The sequence below is a fragment of the Cetorhinus maximus genome, chromosome 20 (genome assembly GCF_964194155.1).
Source record: "Cetorhinus maximus chromosome 20, sCetMax3.hap1.1, whole genome shotgun sequence".
Lineage (NCBI taxonomy): Eukaryota > Metazoa > Chordata > Chondrichthyes > Lamniformes > Cetorhinidae > Cetorhinus > Cetorhinus maximus.
In genome coordinates this window covers 36,735,049-36,747,548 of record NC_135898.1, presented here as the reverse complement: position 1 = coordinate 36,747,548, position 12,500 = coordinate 36,735,049, and the positions used below count along the sequence as shown (strand labels likewise).

The window sequence follows — 12,500 nt, the reverse complement described above, 5'->3', positions numbered from 1 at the left end:
GCTATACGCACACATACTTGTTGGGGAGTGGATGTAAATATGCACACGTGCTGGAGAGTGGCTGTACACAAACACACTGGGTAGTAGGTTTATACAAGCACACACGAGAGTTGCTGTACACACACACACACATGAAGGACTTTACAGGAACACACACGCTGGGGAGTGGTTACACACACACATACACACTGGGGAATGGCTGTACACAAACACACACATATGCTGGAGAGTGGCTGTACACACACACACACACACTGGGGAGTGGCTCTACCCACACACACAATGGGGAGTGGCTGTTTACACACACACACACACACACACACACACACACACACGTGCTGGGGAATTACTGTACACGCGTGTGCACACACACACGCTGGGAGTAGCTACACAGATGCTGGTTGTGTCTGTATAAACACACACACATGCTGGAGAGTGGATTTACACACACACTGGAGAGTAGCAGTACGCACACACACACTGGGGAGTGCTCTGCACTCACACGTGTATGCTGCAGAGTGGCTGTGCACATATATATGCTGGAGTGTGGCTATACACACACACACACACACACACATAGACACACACGAGAGAGGCTGTACATGAACATACACACGCTGGGGAGTGGCTACACACACACACGCAGGGGAATGGCTGTACACAAATACACACACATGCAGAGGAGTGGCTATACACACACACACATACATGCTGGGGAGTGGCTGTACACAAATACACACATACATGCTGGAGAGTGGCTGTACACAAACACACTGGGGAGTGGCTGTACACACACACACACACACACACACACACACATGAAGGGCTTTATAGGAGTGGTTACACACATACACAATGGGGAATGGCTGGATACACACACACACGCGCTGGGGAGTTGCTGTACACACACACGCTGGGGAGTGGCTGTACACACACACGCTGGGGAGTGGCTGTACACACACACGCTGGGGAGTGGCTGTACACACACACGCTGGGGAGTGGCTGTACACACACACACTGGGGAGTGCTCTGCACTCACACACATGCTGGAGAGTAGCTCGACACACACATACACGCATGTACACATACACACTCGAGAGTGGCTGTACATGAACACGCATGCTGGGGATTGGCTGCACACACACACGCTGGGGAGTGGCTGTACACACACACGGTGGAGAGTAGCTGTACACACACACGCTGGAGAGTGGCTGTACACACACACTCTGGAGAGTGGCTGTACACACACACATGCAGGGGAGTGGCTGTACACACACACAGATGCGGGGGAGCGGCTATACACACACAGGGGAGTAGCTACCGACACACACAGGGGAGTAGCTACAGATACACACACACACACGCTGGGGAGTGGCTGTACACACACACGCTGGGGAGTGGCTGTACACACGTACGCTGGGGAGTGGCTGTACACACACACGCTGGGGAGTGGCTGTACACACACACGCTGGGGGGTTTCTGTACACACACACACATGCTGAGGGGTGGCTGTACACACACACACATGCTGAGGGGTGGCTGTACACACACACACACGCTGGGGAGTGGCTGTACACACACACGTTGAGAAGTGGCAGTACACACCTTTGGAGCATGACAGTACACACACACATTGGAGAGTGGCAGTACACAAACGCACACAGTGTACACAAACGCACATACACGCTGGGGAGTGGCTGTCCACAGACACAATCACGCTGTGGAGTGGTTGCATACACAGACATATGCTGGGGAGTGGCTGTACACACACACACGCAGGGGAGTGGCTGTACACACACACACGCAGGGGAGTGGCTGTACACACACACAGATGCGGGGGATTGGCTATACACACACAGGGGAGTAGCTACCGACACACACAAGGGAGTAGCTACAGACACACACACACACACACACACAGGGGAATGCCTGTACACACACACACTGGGGAGTGGCTGTACATACACACGCTGGGGAGTGGCTGTACACACACACGCTGGGGAGTGGCTGTACACACACACAGGGAAGTGGCTATACACACACACATTGGGGAGTGGCTATACACACACACATGCTGGAGAGTGGCTTTACACAAATACACTGGGGAGTGGCTCTACCCACACACACAATGGGGAGTGGCTGTACACAAACACACACGCGCGCTGGGGAGTGGCTGTACACACACACACACGGGGAGGAGCTACACACATGCTGGTTGTGGCTGTATAAACACACACACACGCTGGAGAGTGGCTGTACACACACACGCTGGGGAGTGGCTGTACACACACACACTGGAGAGTGGCTGTACACACACACGCTGCGGAGTGGCTGTACACACACACACACGCTGAAGAGTGGATGTACACACACACGCTGGGGAGTGGCTGTACACACACACGCTGGGGAGATGCTGCACACACACACACACACGCTGGGGAGATGCTGTACACACACACACACGCTGGGGAGTGGCTGTACGCACACACACGCTGGGGAGTGGCTGTACACACACACGCTGGGGAGTGGCTGTACACACACACGCTGGGGAGTGGCTGTACACACACACGCTGGGGAGTGGCTGTACACACACACACACACACACACACACACACACACACACACACACAGGGGAGTGGCTATACACACACACACACACACACACACACACACTGGGGAGTGGCTACAGACACACACACACACACAGGGGAGTGGCTATACACACACACACATAGGGGAGTGGCTACACACACACACACACATAGGGGAGTGGCTACACACACACATAGGGGAGTGGCTACACACACACACAGGGGAGTGGCTACACACACACACAGGGGAGTGGCTACACACACACACAGGGGAGTGGCTACACACACAGGGGAGTGGCTACACACACACAGGGGAGTGGCTACACACACACAGGGGAGTGGCTACACACACACAGGGGAGTGGCTACACACACACACACACACAGGGGAGTGGCTACACACACACAGGGGAGTGGCTACACACACACAGGGGAGTGGCTACACACACACAGGGGAGTGGCTACACACACACACAGGGGAGTGGCTACACACACACAGGGGAGTGGCTACACACACAGGGGAGTGGCTACACACACACAGGGGAGTGGCTACACACACACAGGGGAGTGGCTGTACACACACACACACACGGGGGAATGGCTGTACACACACACACGCAGGGGAGTGGCTGTACACACACACACGCTGTGGAGTGGCTGTACACACACACACGCTGGGGAGTGGCTGTACACACACATGCTGGAGAGTGGCTGTACACACATGCTGGGGAGTGGCTGTACACACACATGCTGGGGAGTGGCTGTACACACACAGGCTGGGGAGTGGCTGTACACACACACGCTGGGGAGTGGCTGTACACACACACGCTGGGGAGTGGCTGTACACACACACACGCTGGGGAGTGGCTGTACACACACACATGCTGGGGAGTGGCTGTACACACACACACGCTGGGGAGTGGCTGTCATACGTTGAGAAGTAGCAGTACACACGTCTGAAGAGTGGCTGTACACACACACATTGGAGAGTGGTTGTACACAAACGCACACAGTGTACACAAACACACATACACGCTGGGGACTGGCTGTCCACAGACACAATCACGCTGTGGAGTGGTTGCATACACAGACATATGCTGGGGAGTGGCTGTACACACACTCTGGAGAGTGGCTGTACACACACACATGCAGGGGAGTGGCTGTACACACACACAGATGCGGGGGAGCGGCTATACACACACAGGGGAGTAGCTACCGACACACACAGGGGAGTAGCTACAGATACACACACACACACGCTGGGGAGTGGCTGTACACACACACGCTGGGGAGTGGCTGTACACACGTACGCTGGGGAGTGGCTGTACACACACACGCTGGGGAGTGGCTGTACACACACACGCTGGGGGGTTTCTGTACACACACACACATGCTGAGGGGTGGCTGTACACACACACACATGCTGAGGGGTGGCTGTACACACACACACACGCTGGGGAGTGGCTGTACACACACACGTTGAGAAGTGGCAGTACACACCTTTGGAGCATGACAGTACACACACACATTGGAGAGTGGTTGTACACAAATGCACACAGTGTACACAAACGCACATACACGCTGGGGAGTGGCTGTCCACAGACACAATCACGCTGTGGAGTGGTTGCATACACAGACATATGCTGGGGAGTGGCTGTACACACACACACGCAGGGGAGTGGCTGTACACACACACACGCAGGGGAGTGGCTGTACACACACACAGAAGCGGGGGATTGGCTATACACACACAGGGGAGTAGCTACCGACACACACAAGGGAGTAGCTACAGACACACACACACACACACACACACACACACACACACAGGGGAATGGCTGTACACACACACGCTGGGGAGTGGCTGTACATACACACGCTGGGGAGTGGCTGTACACACACACGCTGGGGAGTGGCTGTACACACACACGCTGGGGAGTGGCTGTACACACACACGCTGGGGAGTGGCTGTACACACACACGCTGGGGAGTGGCTGTACACACACACACACACACACACACACACACACACACACACACACACACACACAGGGGAGTGGCTATACACACACACACACACACACACACACACACACTGGGGAGTGGCTACAGACACACACACACACACAGGGGAGTGGCTATACAGACACACACACAGGGGAGTGGCTATACACACACACACATAGGGGAGTGGCTACACACACACACACACATAGGGGAGTGGCTACACACACACATAGGGGAGTGGCTACACACACACACAGGGGAGTGGCTACACACACACACAGGGGAGTGGCTACACACACACACAGGGGAGTGGCTACACACACAGGGGAGTGGCTACACACACACAGGGGAGTGGCTACACACACACAGGGGAGTGGCTACACACACACACAGGGGAGTGGCTACACACACACAGGGGAGTGGCTACACACACACAGGGGAGTGGCTACACACACACAGGGGAGTGGCTACACACACACACAGGGGAGTGGCTACACACACACACAGGGGAGTGGCTACACACACACAGGGGAGTGGCTACACACACACAGGGGAGTGGCTACACACACACAGGGGAGTGGCTACACACACACAGGGGAGTGGCTGTACACACACACACACACGGGGGAATGGCTGTACACACACACACGCAGGGGAGTGGCTGTACACACACACACGCTGTGGAGTGGCTGTACACACACACACGCTGGGGAGTGGCTGTACACACACATGCTGGAGAGTGGCTGTACACACATGCTGGGGAGTGGCTGTACACACACATGCTGGGGAGTGGCTGTACACACACAGGCTGGGGAGTGGCTGTACACACACACGCTGGGGAGTGGCTGTACACACACACGCTGGGGAGTGGCTGTACACACACACACGCTGGGGAGTGGCTGTACACACACACATGCTGGGGAGTGGCTGTACACACACACACGCTGGGGAGTGGCTGTCATACGTTGAGAAGTAGCAGTACACACGTCTGAAGAGTGGCTGTACACACACACATTGGAGAGTGGTTGTACACAAACGCACACAGTGTACACAAACACACATACACGCTGGGGACTGGCTGTCCACAGACACAATCACGCTGTGGAGTGGTTGCATACACAGACATATGCTGGGGAGTGGCTGTACACACACCCTGGAGAGTGGCTGTACACACACACATGCAGGGGAGTGGCTGTACACACACACAGATGCGGGGGAGCGGCTATACACACACAGGGGAGTAGCTACCGACACACACAGGGGAGTAGCTACAGATACACACACACACACGCTGGGGAGTGGCTGTACACACACACGCTGGGGAGTGGCTGTACACACGTACGCTGGGGAGTGGCTGTACACACACACGCTGGGGAGTGGCTGTACACACACACGCTGGGGGGTGGCTGTACACACACACACATGCTGAGGGGTGGCTGTACACACACACACATGCTGAGGGGTGGCTGTACACACACACACACGCTGGGGAGTGGCTGTACACACACACGTTGAGAAGTGGCAGTACACACCTTTGGAGCATGACAGTACACACACACATTGGAGAGTGGTTGTACACAAACGCACACAGTGTACACAAACGCACATACACGCTGGGGAGTGGCTGTCCACAGACACAATCACGCTGTGGAGTGGTTGCATACACAGACATATGCTGGGGAGTGGCTGTACACACACACACGCAGGGGAGTGGCTGTACACACACACACGCAGGGGAGTGGCTGTACACACACACAGATGCGGGGGATTGGCTATACACACACAGGGGAGTAGCTACCGACACACACAAGGGAGTAGCTACAGACACACACACACACACACACACACACACACACACACACACACACAGGGGAATGGCTGTACACACACACACTGGGGAGTGGCTGTACATACACACGCTGGGGAGTGGCTGTACACACACACGCTGGGGAGTGGCTGTACACACACACAGGGAAGTGGCTATACACACACACATTGGGGAGTGGCTATACACACACACATGCTGGAGAGTGGCTTTACACAAATACACTGGGGAGTAGCTGTACACACACACACTGGGGAGTGGCTCTACCCACACACACAATGGGGAGTGGCTGTACACAAACACACACGCGCGCTGGGGAGTGGCTGTACACACACACACACACGGGGAGGAGCTACACACATGCTGGTTGTGGCTGTATAAACACACACACATGCTGGAGAGTGGCTGTACACACACATGCTGGGGAGTGGCTGTACACACACACACTAGAGAGTGGCTGTACACACACACGCTGCGGAGTGGCTGTACACACACACACACACACACGCTGAGGAGTGGATGTACACACACACGCTGGGGAGTGGCTGTACACACACACGCTGGGGAGATGCTGCACACACACACACACACGCTGGGGAGATGCTGTACACACACACGCTGGGGAGTGGCTGCACACACACACGCTGGGGAGTGGCTGTACACACACACGCTGGGGAGTGGCTGTACACACACAAACACACACACACACACACACACACACACACAGGGGAGTGGCTATACACACACACACACACTGGGGAGTGGCTACACACACACACACACACACACAGGGGAGTGGCTATACACACACACACACAGGGGAGTGGCTATACACACACACACACAGGGGAGTGGCTATACACACACACACACACATAGGGGAGTGGCTACACACACACACATAGGGGAGTGGCTACACACACACATAGGGGAGTGGCTACACACACACACAGGGGAGTGGCTACACACACACACAGGGGAGTGGCTACACACACACACAGGGGAGTGGCTACACACACACACAGGGGAGTGGCTACACACACACAGGGGAGTGGCTACACACACACAGGGGAGTGGCTACACACACACAGGGGAGTGGCTACACACACACAGGGGAGTGGCTACACACACACAGGGGAGTGGCTGTACACACACACACACACACACGGGGGAATGGCTGTACACACACACACGCAGGGGAGTGGCTGTACACACACACACGCTGGGGAGTGGCTGTACACACACACACACTGGGGAGTGGCTGTACACACACATGCTGGAGAGTGGCTGTACACACATGCTGGGGAGTGGCTGTACACACACATGCTGGGGAGTGGCTGTACACACACACGCTGGGGAGTGGCTGTACACACACACGCTGGGGAGTGGCTACACACACACACGCTGGGGAGTGGCTGTACACACACACACGCTGGGGAGTGGCTGTACACACACACATGCTGGGGAGTGGCTGTACACACACACATGCTGGGGAGTGGCTGTACACACACACATGCTGGGGAGTGGCTGTACACACACATGCTGGGGAATGGCTGTACACACACATGCTGGGGAGTGGCTGAACACACACACGCTGGAGAGTGGCTGTACACACACACACACACACACGCTGGGGAGTGGCTGTACACACACACACGCTGGGGAGTGACTGTACACACACGCTGGGGAGTGGCTGTACACACACACGCTGGGGTGTGGCTGTACACACACACGCTGGGGTGTGGCTGTACACACACACGCTGGGGAGTGGCTGTACACACACACACGCTGGGGAGTGGCTTTACACAAACACACTGGGGAGTGGCTGTACACACACACTGGGGAGTGGCTCTACCCACACACACAATGGGGACTGGCTGTACACACACACACACACACACACACACACACACATACACACACACGCTGGGGAGTGGCTATACACACACACATGCTGGGGAGTGGCTGTACACACACACATGCTGGGGAGTGGCTGTACACACACACATTCTGGGGAGTGGCTGTACACACACACATGCTGGGGAGTGGCTGTACACACACACATGCTGGGGAGTGGCTGTACACACACACATGCTGGGGAGTGGCTGTACACACACACATGCTGGGGAGTGGCTGTACACACACACACACACACGCTGGGGAGTGGCTGTACACACACACACACATGCTGGGGAGTGGCTGTACACACACACACGCTGGGAGTGACTGTACACACACACACACACACACGCTGGGGAGTGGCTGTACACACACGCTGGGGAGTGGCTGTACACACACACACGCTGGGGAGTGACTGTAAACACACATACACACACACTGGGGAGTGGCTGTACAGACACACACTGGGGAGCGGCTGTACACACACACACGCTGGGGAGTGGCTGTACACACATACACGCTGGGGAGTGGCTGTACACACACACACACGCTGGGGAGTGGCTGTACACACACACACACGCTGGGGAGCGGCTGTACACACACATGCTGGAGAGTGGCTGTACACACACACGCTGGGGAGTGGCTGTACACACACACGCTGGGGAGTGGCTGTACACACACACGCTGGGGAGTGGCTGTACACACACAGACACACGCTGGGGAGTGGCTGTACACACACAGACACACACAGGGGAGTGGCTATACACAAACACACACGCACGTTGAGGAGTGGCTACACACACACACACACACACACACACACACACACACACACACAGGGGAGTGGCTATATACACACACACACACACACACACACACACAGGGGAGTGGCTATACACACACACACACACTGGGGAGTGGCTACACACACACACACACACAGGGGAGTGGCTATACACACACACACACAGGGGAGTGGCTATACACACACACACACACCGACACATAGGGGAGTGGCTACACACACACACACACACATAGGGGAGTGGCTACACACACACACAGAGGAGTGGCTACACACACACACAGGGGAGTGGCTACACACACACAGGGGAGTGGCTACACACACACAGGGGAGTGGCTACACACACACACAGGGGAGTGGCTACACACACACACAGGGGAGTGGCTACACACACACAGGGGAGTGGCTACACACACACAGGGGAGTGGCTGTACACACACACACACGGGGGAATGGCTGTACACACACACACACAGGGGAGTGGCTACACACACAGGGGAGTGGCTACACACACACACAGGGGAGTGGCTACACACACACAGGGGAGTGGCTACACACACACAGGGGAGTGGCTACACACACACAGGGGAGTGGCTACACACACACACAGGGGAGTGGCTACACACACACACAGGGGAGTGGCTACACACACACAGGGGAGTGGCTGGACACACACACACACACACACGGGGGAATGGCTGTACACACACACTGGGGAGTGGCTGTACACAAATACACACACACGCTGAGGAGTGGCTATACACACACATACTTGTTGGGGAGTGGATGTAAATATGCACACATGCTGGAGAGTGGCTGTACACAAACACACTGGGTAGTAGGTTTATACAAGCACACACAGGAGAGTTGCTGTACACACACACACACACATGAAGGACTTTACATGAACACACACGCTGGGGAGTGGTTACACACACACATACACACTGGGGAATGGCTGTACACAAACACACACATATGCTGGAGAGTGGCTGTACACACACACACACACACACACTGGGGAGTGGCTCTACCCACACACACAATGGGGAGTGGCTGTTTACACACACACACACACACACACACACGTGCTGGGGAATTACTGTACACGCGTGTGCAAACACACACGCTGGGAGTAGCTACACAGATGCTGGTTGTGTCTGTATAAACACACACACATGCTGGAGAGTGGATTTACACACACACTGGAGAGTAGCAGTACGCACACACACACTGGCGAGTGCTCTGCACTCACACATGTATGCTGCAGAGTGGCTGTGCACATATATATGCTGGAGTGTGGCTATACACACACACACACACACATAGACACACACGAGAGTGGCTGTACATGAACATACACACGCTGGGGAGTGGCTACACACACACACGCAGGGGAATGGCTGTACACAAATACACACACATGCAGAGGAGTGGCTATACACACACACACATACATGCTGGGGAGTGGCTGTACACAAATACACACATACATGCTGGAGAGTGGCTGTACACAAACACACTGGGGAGTGGCTGTACACACACACACACACACACACACACACACACACACACACACATGAAGGGCTTTAAAGGAGTGGTTACACACATACACAATGGGGAATGGCTGGACACACACACACACGCGCTGGGGAGTTGCTGTACACACACACGCTGGGGAGTGGCTGTACACACACACGCTGGGGAGTGGCTGTACACACACACGCTGGGGAGTGGCTGTACACACACACGCTGGGGAGTGGCTGTACACACACACACTGGGGAGTGGCTGTACACACACACACTGGGGAGTGGCTGTACACACACATGCTGGGGAGTGGCTGTACACACACACACACTGGGGAGTGCTCTACACTCACACACATGCTGGAGAGTAGCTCGACACACACATACACGCATGTACACATACACACTCGAGAGTGGCTGTACATGAACACGCATGCTGGGGATTGGCTGCACACACACACGCTGGGGAGTGGCTGTACACACACACGGTGGAGAGTAGCTGTACACACACACGCTGGAGAGTGGCTGTACACACACACGCTGGGGAGTGGTTGTACACACACACGCTGGGGAGTGGCTGTACACACACACACGCTAGGGAGTGGCTGTACACACACACGCTGCAGAGTGTCTGTACACACACACGCTGGAGAGTGGCTGTACACACACACGGTGGAGAGTGGCTGTACACACACACGCTGGAGAGTGGCTCTACACACACACGCTGCAGAGTGGCTCTACACACACACGCTGCAGAGTGCCTGTACACACACACGCTGGAGAGTGGCTGTACACACACACGCTGGGGAGTGGCTGTACACACACACAAGCTAGGGAGTGGCTGTACACACACTCGCTGGAGAGTGGCTGTACACACACACGCTGGAGAGGGGCTGTACACACACACGCTGGAGAGTGGCTGTACACACACGCTGGAGAGTGGCTGTACACACAAACGCTGGAGAGTGGCTGTACACACACACGCTGGAGAGTGGCTGTACACACACACGCTGAAGAGTGGCTGTACACACACACGCTGGAGAGTGGCTGTACACACACACACTGGAGAGTGGCTGTACACACACACACTGGAGAGTGGCTGTACACACACACACTGGAGAGTGGCGTACACACACACACTGGAGAGTGGCTGTACACACATGCTGGGGAGTGGCTGTACACACATGCTGGGGAGTGGCTGTACAGACACACGTGGGGAGTGGTTGTACACACACACGCTGGGGAGTGGCTGTACACACACACGCTGGGGAGTGGCTGTACACGCACACGCTGGGGAGTGGCTGTACACACACACGCTGGGGAGTGGCTGTACACAAACACACTGGGTAGTGGCTGTTTACAAGCACACACAGGAGAGTGGCTGTACACACACACAAACACTCACACACAAACACACGAGAAGGGCTTTACATGAACACACACACTGCGGAGTGGGTCTACCCCCACACACGCTGGAGTGTGGCTGTACACACACACGCTGGGGAGTGGCTGTACACACACACACACACACACACACACACACACACACACACACACACACACACACACACACACACACACACACGGGGAGTAGCTACACACATGCTGGTTGTGACTGTATAAACACACACACATGCTGGAGAGTCTATTTACACACACACTGGAGAGTAGCAGTATGCACACACACACTGGGGAGTGCTCTGCACTCACACAAGCATGCTGGAGAATGGCTGTCCACACATATACGCTGGAGAATGGCTGTATACACACACAAGAGTGGCTGTACATGAACATAAACACGCTGGGGAGTGGCTGTACACACACACACACACCTGCTGGGGAGTGGC

General features: G+C 55.5%; 1 protein-coding gene across 7 annotated transcripts in view; it reads right to left on the bottom strand.

The window, feature by feature from the left end:
• Window positions 1-12,500, bottom strand: part of ank3b (ankyrin 3b) — an 813,000-nt gene that overhangs the window by 250,945 nt on the left and 549,555 nt on the right. The window lies entirely within an intron of this gene.